At 44.5% G+C, this 12,092-nt stretch overlaps 1 protein-coding gene across 2 annotated transcripts in view; it reads right to left on the bottom strand.

Moving 5' to 3' along the window:
* Window positions 1-12,092, bottom strand: part of LOC114665839 (usherin-like) — a 164,124-nt gene that overhangs the window by 99,370 nt on the left and 52,662 nt on the right. For both annotated transcript variants that reach the window (XM_051919556.1, XM_051919557.1), the window contains exon 2: window positions 2,432-2,776. The gene's annotated coding sequence lies outside the window, so the exon portion shown is untranslated. The remainder of the gene's footprint in view (window positions 1-2,431; window positions 2,777-12,092) is intronic.

Below are 12,092 nucleotides of genomic sequence, written 5' to 3'. Positions count from 1 at the left end.
CACTTCCACCCACAGCCTGCATGAGGCAGCAGCTAAGACGACCAGATGTCTCTTCAATACCAACCTTGAGCATTGTAACTGTCCTACCTTTTGGCGTAGTCGGCAGGATAGGCTGCATTAATGTTTGTTGTTTTACCCTGCTCCTGTGTTTTTCCTTTTATCTCTGGTCCGTTATCTTCAATTGTGTTTTCCATTTGCAGGGCCAGAGCCTCACTGCTCATGGTGACTTTTAGGTGCTGCAGTTACCTGAGAAGTACATGTAAGACATTCAGCTAGTCGCTGTGCCGTCAGTGAGTATGACTGCTGTGCTCTTTGGCCTCTTTTTAAATTTCTAACTTCATTCCTTGTTACCTTTCCAGTTCCTTTGACAATGTAAGATTTAGAATTTAAGGATTAAGTATTTAAATATAATAAACTAGCCATGTGCGCCCAACTATGTTGCGCGTGTTAAAGTTGTCTGCGAAGGGCTCCCTGTTTAAACGCGGCTGCCAGTCGTGAACTGGGCCCTTCGTCGCACAGCATTGTGATTTTTTATAAGGAAAACAAAATTACAAAACAAAACCCTTGGACATTGATTCGATAGGAACGGCCTACTCGGAATCACTGTCCGAATAGTAATTATGTGGTGGTGGAGGAGCATTTCTGCTTCTCTCCGTTCACAGTCCGTCTCGTTTTCATGATGCTGTCGTTTCCTCTCATGAGCTCTTCTCAACCTTTCTCCAATCTCGCAGGTTGCTGTGTGGCAATCCAAAGAGTAAGGATGAACCAATGCTTCTTTCTTGAACTCCAAACGCCGAGTGATGGAAAATCACAGAAGTGTGTCCAACTTATATACTCTGACTGCCGACTCCAAAAAGTGGGTGAACATTCAATTTGGACAAAGTGCTGCCAACGACGGTCGATAGAAACACAAAAAACCACAGTCTTGACAACGAAGCAGGTGTCGACGCCAGATCTAAACACAAAGAGTGGTATCGACAGTGTTTGTATACAAAAGTAACAGCCAAGGTGTTGTGTATTCAGCCAGTACAAACAGCACGTAGTCTCTTTAATCACCACACTCCAACCTCATCCAACGATCCTCCCCATCACTTCCTCTCCTCCTCCATCACTACTGCCCTCTACTGAACACAGCAGGAAAACCACATGAATTTGCGGACAAACAAAGATCAAGATCCAAATGAAGATTATATATAAAGATTTAAGTATCCGCAACCCTGTAGTTAGGATACAGCGGGTTGGATAATGGATAGATGGATAAATTTAAGTATTTCTCTCTATTATAATAAAAAAATCCTGGGAGGAGATGTGACTTTTTCAGAGAGAGACACTTTCACATCCCACGAGACGAGACTTTGTGCCAAGAGATTTAACCACACCAAGGGCCAGAAATAAAAGACAAAGAGTAGATGAGAAAGTAGAACATTGTAAAGAATTCAAAAACGTTGGTGTGATACACATGAGAGCAGGTTAGAGATAATGGAAGTACGAAAATTTGAAAGTCTCAAAAAAATGATAGTAAAGATCACATGAGCGCAAACAAACAGAAATTATTACTCGGTGAAATAACAGAACAGTGAAAAGAGATCAAATATATTGTTCGGATTTAAACTTTAAGTCGGAGACGTGTAGATCGTCTAATTCGTGTGGCCATCAGGGAAAAGTCGTGTTTCTTCCCAATGAAGAGGCGTATCCACGAGAATTAAAAGATTTGTTGTTTTCTGAAAGTGAAATCCACAGAATCGAGCGGCAGAGACGTGAAGTGGCTGGCGAGTAGCGCGGGCCAGGGGGGTTGGCAAGCGAAGCAGGCAGGGGGTGAAGCCCCCTAGTAAATTAAGAATTTAAGAATTAAGATTTGGATTCAGTATTTGAAATTTGGCTTGGAATTAGATTACAAGTCTTTACTTGAATTTCTTACAATTGTCCCCAACAAACACAAATGCAGAAAATTGTTTTTTGCTGCACATGCAAACATTTGGCGGTTTGAAGACGTATGCCACTATCTTACATAGGTAGAGCAGGATGACATCGTGTCACATGACCAGCAATGTGTATAACAACCGTAAACAATATGCGGAACTAAAACAAGTAACAAAATGGCATTGTCAGAAAAAGGAGAAACATCCCATAAAATAATAACCAAGTCCAAAAATGAAACAAATGGATGCCATTATAGGGTGAGAGACACGGGCACATATTCTAACACCATCGAATTCAAAAACATGGAGAAGACCGTCTTTACTTGTACGAGTTATTGTAAGCCAACTGACAGAGCAGAACATCTCCCTCGTCCAGTGCCACCCTGGTCAGACTGTAAGCTGACTTAGAGATCACTGAACATCACTGATGTCTTCTTCAAGGGTTGACCTTGAGAATCATTTGCACTCATTTCTGTTTTCCGATTAAAACGTTTCAAATGTTAAATACTTACATGAACGCTTAACGTCATTAGGGTAGAATTAGCAGGTGTTGCTGTATAATTTCTTGGTACCTCATAGACCACAACATAATGAGCTCCGATCCCAGTAGGAGACGCCGGCTGTGTCCAGTTGAGGCGCCGGTGGTCTGAGCTGAGGGGGCTGCCATGCCCTGTGGCGGTGCTTCCAGGGTTTGTGTTGGCGACCACAAGCTGTCCGCAGATCCCCTGGCGTCGTGGGCTCTCACTCGATATTCATGTGCAGTGTTTGGCTGGAGCACATTTGACACATCGATAAATTCCAAGGGGCCGTCAGACCAAGTAAAGACAAGCCGCTCCTCTTCCATTCCAACTTGTCGTCTGAAAAGAAGAAACAAAAGAGTTTAATGGTGTTGCTTGCCAAACATTTCTTTTTTCAGGCAACCTCTAATAATTATGAAAGACATTTTCAGTTTAAGGCCTTCTGTGTTTTTCAAATATAAACCTTGAGTGAACTCAAATTACTTCAATTGAATGTAATGAATTTTTAAGAAGGTGGGCATCGCAAACCCATTTCCTTATTCTTACATACGGCGGCTTGTGACTGGTAGGCACCACGAAATAACAAAATTAAGAAGTAAACCAACCAACTGGGTCTGGGTGGCGTTTAGGTGAAGCTCTTCTGGTGTCTTTGGGATGCTTGGGCTCAGTCTGAGAGGTGTCTGTGTGTTGACTCAACACTTGGGTCCTGCTTGGACACATAATCGGGGTCTTCAGTTTGAGAAATGGAGGTCTGGTGCCATCCTCAAGCACTACAGGAGCAAGTTTGAGGCTCAGAGCGGGTGGGCACCACGGCTTTGGGGAGAGGGAGTGCACAGCCGGTAACCACCTGCAGGAAGGGAGATGCATGACGTCACTTCTGGTGCCATGGTGGGCACCCTAGCCTTTCCACAAGGACGGCAACACCCCAGGACTTATGGACCAGCAGCTGATGGTGACAAAAGGTGTCCCTCAGAAGCAATTCAAGCTTTTTCACTCTAAGGCCAAAGTGGTCTTTACCTTTGTTTCGATCTTTTTTGGTACACTGGCCTATCAGAACTACAGTAAATGTGGCTCCGCACTGAAAACCCCTAAGTTCACGTGGTGTTGCTCTCGTTAACAATGGAGAGATGCTGTCATGGTGTGATTACCTGAACAGTGTCTCATCACAAGGAAGGAGGCTCCCTTCTGAAAACTGAAATAAAGTGGAATCAGGCCGGGAATCCCACAGAATAAATGAATGCGAGACCCTCACTGTTCACTGATAGACAAGAGCAGCGGGAAGTCATGAAGACTCGGAGTGCTGGAATTCTGCAAGGAAACAACAAAAACGCACAATCAGAGAGGCGCACGTGATCTAATTTATGTTAACTTTCAGGAGAGTTTTGATAAAGGAGTCCAGGCATCAAATTTAAAGAAGTTGGACTTCAAGGCACAGTGTGCAGCTGGGTGTGAAACGGGCTAAAAACCAAAATTAGAGAACTAGCAGGTGCCCATCAGGGGTCAGAGCTGAGGCCACTGCTCGTCTTAACTTAAATAAGTGACTAGAACGTAACTGGCTACGTCTGCAGATGATTCCAGACCAGGAAGAATGGAAGATCATTAGAATCAGCCAGATCGGCAAATTCAAGTTAAAATACATAAGTATGAGATCTTCTTCTTCTTCTTCTTGTTCTTCTTGTTCTTGTTCTTGTTCTTGTTCTTGTTCTTGTTCTTGTTCTTGTTCTTGTTCTTGTTCTTGTTCTTCTTCTTCTTCTTCTTCTTCTTCTTCTTCTTCTTCTTCTTCTTCTTTCATCTGCTCCTGTTAGGGGTCACCACAGCGGATCATCTCATTCCATATCTTCTTGTCCTCGTCATCTTGCTCTGTTACCCCCCACCACCTGCATGTCGTCTCTCACCACCCACAACATAAGTAAGATATCATATGTAGGAAACATTTTAGATTTTAGATATCACATGTATGGAAATAAACATTTTAAACTGGCACAAGCACAAAGAATCTAAAAGACTAAGCCTAAAAAAATCAAATCCGAGATCCAAAAATTCAAATTAGGGTTAAGGTTAGGAAGCCAATGAATGATCTGAAGAGCCTTACAAAGCAAAACCAGACGACCACTAAGAGTGACAGTCTGGGGATCAGCTCTGAGTCTGATGCAGGCCTAGAGGGGCCTGGGGTGGTCCCACAGTGGTAGTGTCAGGGGGCTCCACCCCCTTCGGCTCAGCATATAAAAACAAGAAACATAAGACTCTGAACAAAGACATACATAATTAGTATAATACTTAACAATACATAATTAAAACTATTTACATTGAGAAGTAATCAACTAAGAACATAAAGCACAAGCAGAATTCCTAACATATGTTTATATATAAAACACTGGGATGAAACCCTGAATTTTCCATAAGAACCCCAAATCCTAAATATTTAAACCAAAGGTCCAAATGAGGAAAGACTAAATGGTCAGAAGACCACCAAACTCGATAAGAGAGGGTGAGCACCCAAAGGATGGGGTGCCCAGTGGTAAACTACCAATGCCATGGCACTGAGGATGAGGCAGCAGGTGTCTTATGCAGAACTCTCAGCTGAGCTCATGCAGCACCCGAGAGCCCGAGTTGCCAATCAGTCCTCATTACTTTGGACAAGTGGCAGAGTTGTGGGTGAGGGACCAGAACAGAATGACAGAGACAAAGAAAAATAGAAACAAAATAGCGATGAGGGAGTGAGAGAACACGAACACCATAAATAAAATTAAAAGAGGGGTGAGATGTGCCAGGGCTTCTAGGAGAGACTTCAGAGAGGCTTGCCCTTGGTGTTTGTGCCCTTCGAGGAGGTGGCACCTACACCTCTGGCTCCCTGTTACTGTGCACTGCAATAAGAGGGCTGAAGAGCACAATGGCTTATTATGTCAGCCTGGTGTTCCTCTGTTATTGCCACAAGTCCTGGGTCTTCTCCTCTGTGCCCTTTTCGTCCCTTCCCCTCTAGTAGGACATTCACAAGCAACTCCACAGTGATGCCAATACAAAAAAATGACAGTCATGAGGAGGATTTTAAAGTCAGATTTGAGCACACGGATAGAAAATCAAAACCTGAATGAGTGTGAAAAGGTTAAAATGCCAATTAGTTGAAAATGGAGACATAAAACACGAGCAGAAGAAGCAGAGAAAACAGAGAAGGTGGGCTGAAAACAAATGTTATTGGCTCAGGGTGTAGCTATCAAAAAGTGGGCTTGAGAATCCGAGGACACTGATTGGCAAAAAGGTGCAAGGAATCCGTGAATTCAAATGAGCCGCACGAGACAGCTGATGCCAGGCCAAGCTGAGACGTGGGCAGGGCACGACACCCATCTACTCCTTCTGGCCATCTTTTCTCAGAAGCCATTTATTCCTTTGCAGGAAGCTGATGTTTATTTGGAAGCAGCGTGCAGAAAGGAGCAGCCAGGGGTGGAATGCCAGTCCAGTACATGGCAGACTGGCATACTCTGCGCCATCACCTGACTCAGGGAGGAAATGGGAGTCTGATGTGTGAGGAATGACGTAACCTAACATTCCCAAGCCCACTTAACTCAGTTCAGGCTTTCAGGGGGCCGGAGCCTATTGTGGCCGCACTGGGTGTGAGGTAGAAAATGGCTCCAGTAGGAGTGCCAGTCTGTAGCAGGGGTCATTAACACACCAACTCGCAGTCACAATGCGGCCACTCTGGTCTTTCAGGATGTGTGTGGAAAACAGGAGTACCGGGAGAAAAGATACACAGAGAATCACATCAGGGCATTAGATTTGCACCCAGGGTGCTGGGAGGCGGCCCAGTGCACCACCATGCCACCTCAGTAAGGAAATACATGCCGAGAGAAATTCCACCTTTTAAAGCACGTATATAATTCCAAATGCAGCTCCGTCCAAACGGCACACAAATGCTATGCAACCAGAGCACAATCCGCTTGCTCGCTGGTCTTTTACAGCAAGAGCACAACGTGCCAAAGCCGATTATTAGATAATTAAGATAGCAGATAAATACTGAGACACCTGCCAACATCCTGGCATCAAGTCAGGATCCAGAGTGAAACAATGACCCGAAAGGACGCGGGCGTCAATTGACAATAAGAATTGATGGACAGCAGAGCGGAGTCAGCATCGGCATGATGGGTACAACACAGTCAGGTTTAACAGAATTAAATCAAAGCATATGAGATCTGAAATACAAGAGAGAAGGAGCGAGCGGCTTGTCAGATACGATGAAATCTCACAGACGGACTTAGGAACGTCTTCTGAAGACACACGGGTGTTTACCTGAGGAAGTCAGAAGATCCCAGTGACTGATGGGCTGAGAAGGAGCTCACACTCCTCATGCCATGTGATGTTCCAATGCCAGGACCTTAGCCTGAAAAGGATGGAATCCACACATAGACCACGGGGCATGTGCCCCCTGCTGGCCTCACCAACACTTCTTCCAGCAAGCTTTCCTAGTTGGTCTCCCATCCAAGTGCTGGCCAGAGCTAAACATGCTTGGGTGCTTCAGGTGGATGGTGTGCTCTGAAGTGCAGGTGGTGACATCAGAATGAAGCTCGATCACGCGGTATCAGTGGCACTTAAAAACAACGAACATGCAAAGGCACAAAAGAGCGAACTGACAAGGAGGCGAACCACCATCACGATGACAAATGATCTAACATTTGTGAAGAAAATGCACTTCAAAGGTCCACAAATAGGATGGACGATGCAAGAACGGTGATGAAAACAGGACCTTTATGGCAAGTAATCTCATGACAGAGGGGCAGTAACCCCAAAGCTGCTACCACTGGGAGCCTCGGTGAGGTTTGAACTCTTCACTTTGTGGTTCCTTCCTCATCATTGAAATTTCCAGGACCCCCAACAAACTCCCAACTTTGCCATTCTCCATTTTCTCATACCCATTTTTTATCGTGTTACAGATTTAGGATTAAGGAGAAAACAGAAAACGTAATTTGTACCATCGTGGCTCCTGGGGCTGAATCCTGCTCTGTGCGAAAGTAAACTCTCAAAGAGGCAGATGGCTCCCGTAATCTTACACTTTCAATTGCTCCCAGCAGTAAGGCCTTAATCCGCGCTGAACACTGTGGTTTCCAATTCTCCCACTTCATCGTTGTTTTGTATTAACACGTGTTTGTATATTTCATTTTTGCTTTTATTTTTTGATTAATTACGTGTCACATTTGTCTCTGATTTTTCATTATGTCTTTAAAAATGTACCTCTGTTCCTTGTTCTCTGTGGGTGGAGCCCCAGGAGGCGGGGCCACCCTGACCTCACTGCCGCTGCCCCTCCCACTGGCTATTTAAGTCATCTCAGGAACAGGAGGCCATTTTGTTCCTCCTGAAGTTCTGTGAGTTTTGCAGTTTCTCTTTGGATTTTAAGCTTTTTGTGAAATTCTCGCCTGTTTTTCTTGGGTTCCACCCGCCGATTGTATATTGGAGTCCGTTGGCTGTGGGTTACTTTTAGACGAATACTTTTAGAATCCTTTCTATTTTTGCTAATAAACCTTCAGTTTATGAAGATCCTCTGCTGGCCCTTTTTGTTCACAAGCTGGGGTTTGTCAGTCATCCTCCCTCTTGTGGGCCTTTCTTGTTCCCCATGTTTGGGGTCTGCACCAGCTCAAGCCATGGGTGCCTGTCTGAGTTAAGGTGAACCTTTTCTGGGTGGGTTAGTGACGTTCCTGGCCTGCTTCTTGGCTTATATTTGGGGGCCTCACACTCATCCTGCCTTGGTGAAAACTCCATTTTGTAACAGAGGGACTGAACATTTGGCTTTATAATTCTCCATTTCCTCAACAGTGGGACTGAACTCAAAATCCTGTAACACTGCAGCTGTTAATTCTCCCAACGGAAGGGAAAGAACTTTTACAATTGTGCTGTTGAAGCGGTTTATGTCTGCAAGGGAGCCCATAATGCTATGGCTTTCTAGAGTCTTTATGGTCACATGTTACTTGTGCGTGCTACTTAGTGTGCAACGTGTCACCAGTCTCCAGAGATTAATTTCCAGTCTTCTTAAAGAGGAAGGGGGCTTCATGGGGAACTTTTCATTTGGAAGTCCCCTTGATGGAACTTTGTGCCTTCAATGCCCCCCAATGCAGGACGTTCAACTTACAAAAGCTACAAATCCAGAGAGGCCTGAACCTCCCTGTTTACCCAGTGGGGTGAATTAGGTGGGTAATTTTGAAGGCTGTGGCCCCCAGGAGGCTGAACCCACACTTTGTGGCTGCCAATCTCTTCCACTGAATCTCCTGGCTATTCAGCTCTGCGATTTCCGGTCTTCATGATGAACGCAGAACGTTATGCTCAATGTGGGTGTTCACATCTCAGCCAGGGTTCCTCCACTATAAATCCAGAAGGTCTCCCACAGTTCCTGGTGCTTCATTTCAAATGTGCCTGGTTAGTGGTGGGTTTTCTTGTGCTTTGCTCTTCTTATTGTCATTTGACTAGATGCTCTGGTTTTGACTTCACCTTTGGATTGTGTTTTTTGGACATCGTTCACAATGTTCACATTTCTGGCTTTGGTGATCTTCAGAGCTTCTTGGTGAAACTGAGCAGTTCTGTGATGATACATTCATAAAGACTCCATGTTTGCCCTTACTTCTAGCCGGGGCTTACTGGTGATATCCCCACTCTAAAGGAGATTTTCTGTAGTGGAACTTATTGGGATTGATGTGCTTTGGGACCCCTAGTCCACAACAGTGGGACAATGAACCTGTGAGATTGAGGGTCTCAAAACCTCCCGGTGCTGTGAACAGAATCCAGACATTGGTGGTCTGAAACTTTGTGAATGGAGCCGGTTTAGCCGTTGTCGGCCTCCTTCAGGTCATGAGCCACTCGTTCAGGACCACTCCGAAATCAGATGTCACACACGCCGGCGACTGTTTCTGTTGTCGTAAGTCACGTTTGCACCTCAGCCAGACAGAAAGAAAGAACGAAAGCAGAAAGGGAGTTAATAAGCCAGCTCTTGTGAAATACAAAGTTTATCACCGAGTCTCCGTCACCAAAACACAGCGCACTGGATATGAAATTGAAAGCTGATAAATTCTCTTTGATCCTCGGTTTGTGAATATATGCTAAAGGAGTTTTTTTTTCTGGTATTTACTTGGATTAGCGCGCTCTGACCTTGCATACATCACGGTAGCCAGCAGCAGCATTAAATGACCTTGGGAAAAAAATAGATATATTTGAATGTATCATAACAAAGACAGAGAGATTAATCTTTGAAGCCTTGGTTAAAAATTCAATTTCCCTTAAATTATCACAAAGATTGGCGCAGAAACTAGTGTGCTAAAAAAATCTATTTTGATACATCAAGCATTAAGTAGATTATCAGGACCTGAATGAGGCATACATCAGCTCGCCAATGGATTCCGGAATGTCCCGGGCCCGGCCAAAATGCAAAAGAGTCAAGACAATGGAGCGCAAGTACATCAAGGAACACCTAAAGGAAGCTGCCGGCCGTTCGCAATGTTTGCAATACGCCAAAATGAAGTATGGCCCCCTGAATTGGCAATAAAAGAGCTTCTGATTTTAAAGAGCCGCTCTTGTCCTCGGCCCCCGAAGAGCCCCAGCACTCTTGTTTCCTGAATGCCTTTTAACTTCAGCACAAATCACGAACGGCCCGGTGATTCATGTCTGCAGACAAGAATGTAACGATTCTATCATGAGCCCCAGCGCACCATTTTCATTTCAGTTTAAATAAAGAAAAAATGCATCTATGTCAGTCAGCAATATTCCACTGTACTCAGAGGTATCAAACAAGCGCGCATTACGATGGCGAGCCGATTGTGTCACGTTGCTCTAAGCTTTATTGCCTCTGAGTCGACAAAGCTGGATGGCATTCACTTTCATATTTCTCTCCATATCACTCTTTCCATGTGCCCGGAATAATCAAATACGTAGTCAACATCTCTTTACGGCCGTCTTGTCAGCAGCGATGAGTCTTTTCTCCATTCCTTTACGGGCAAGATTCAAACGATGACCCGAACGCACATACATAATCCTCCTATCTCCATTAGACGACGAGGTATCGTTCACGGCCAGGGGATCTGCCGCAGCCTCCGCTGCCGCCACGTGTGCACAACTTTGTGCCGTCTGCTCGGGCTCACTTCAAGGTTATGCTTTTGGCGCTCTTGGTGATGTCGGGTTCAGCGCACGCCAGACGTGTCACACGCCATCTTTAGATGTTTTATGGGCACAGAAGAGAACTTCTTCCATTTGCTTTGGTGTGTTCAGCAGACGTTGTCAGCATGTTAGATTTGGAGGTTATTGGCGAATGCGCACAAAAGCAGACGTTGTGGCATACGATGAAATTCTTACTCTGCGTGTCCTCATATCCAACAATAACACAAGTAACAAGATCATGTGACCCCAGACGAGGGGCTCGTCAGCTCAACAACAATTTATGGCTTGGAGAGCCCAAAATCACTCAAGGGGTGCCTTTTTAACAGGGAGCGATGGACAGAAGGCATTCCCAAGTCTGATGGAGACTCTCCTGACGTCTCATTGTCCTGAATTTTATGCTCCTGTGATGTCTGCCCAATGACCAAAGTACAAATGAAGGACGAGTAGATGACCCAGAGCTGCTGCAGAGATAGTTTGGGAAGTTCTCACCACCCGCCTGACAATCCTTCACAAAACACTTCCCAAAGTCAACAAATGGGTACAGTGGTGGGGGCTCCAAACTGGTGAGACCCCGTTTAATCAAACTGAAACTCAAAAAAGACAGCAAGAGGTGCCAAAGCTCAAATCCAACACTCAACAACAAAAGAAACAGTGAAGAGCTTTGTCTCCAGCGGTCACAGCCGCCTTCTGGTAGACCACCGGCATACACAGGTCTGAGCCTGGAAGGGGTGGGGCCTAATCTGTGTGATGGAGGCGGGACTAGTTAGCCATTCTGAGCTGAGGAGGAGATCATTAGCGTCAATATGCCCTCCTACCACAGGGTGGCATTGTCAGTCTTACCTCAGCCTTTGAGGTGTTTCCAATCTGTACAAATTGCTGACATTGTTACCACACTTCCTTAACCTTCTCAGTGACACTGTTGAGATTTCTTTTCTTAAAGATGGATGGTGTCTGAGACCACGTAAGTGTAACAGGTGTATAAAATAAAAAGTTTAGTTGTTTGGAGCCTCAGCACATCCTGATAACCTCCATTGTGTTGTAAGTTTTCCTCTTGTGGTCCTCGGTGGGTTACTGTGAGAGAACATAAGCACACTGTTATTCTCTGTATGGTAAAATTCAATCATTTTAAATTGTCAAGTTAAATTTTTTTTGTACGTGACAGTAATTGTAATATGATTTTTGTTGTATACAGTTGTTGTTTTGAAATGTTTTGAATGCTTTTCTATTCATTTTGGTTATGTGTTCAAGTGAGCGTTCAACGGCCTTTCCACGCGCTTTTCTTTTGCTAATAGGAGGAATCACAGAGCTTGAATAGTCACTTTGTATGTTCTCTGTTTTAATATTTCAGGTGTGTTATTTTTTTTATTTGTATATTGAGCCATGTATGGTTATGTATGTCATTGGAATTTAGATTGGTCCCAGTATTCGTTGTGTTTGTTACTGTGAGAGGAGACTATTAACAATTATTAAAAACAAAAGAAAACATTAAGAACTAAACGGTGTTACCATTACTCCTTCGTGGCGGTTTGTA

This window comes from Erpetoichthys calabaricus, chromosome 15 (genome assembly GCF_900747795.2).
Source record: "Erpetoichthys calabaricus chromosome 15, fErpCal1.3, whole genome shotgun sequence".
Classification (NCBI taxonomy): Eukaryota; Metazoa; Chordata; class Cladistia; order Polypteriformes; family Polypteridae; genus Erpetoichthys; species Erpetoichthys calabaricus.
Note: the sequence above shows the minus strand (reverse complement) of the source record. Positions and strands in the feature narration are given on the sequence as shown.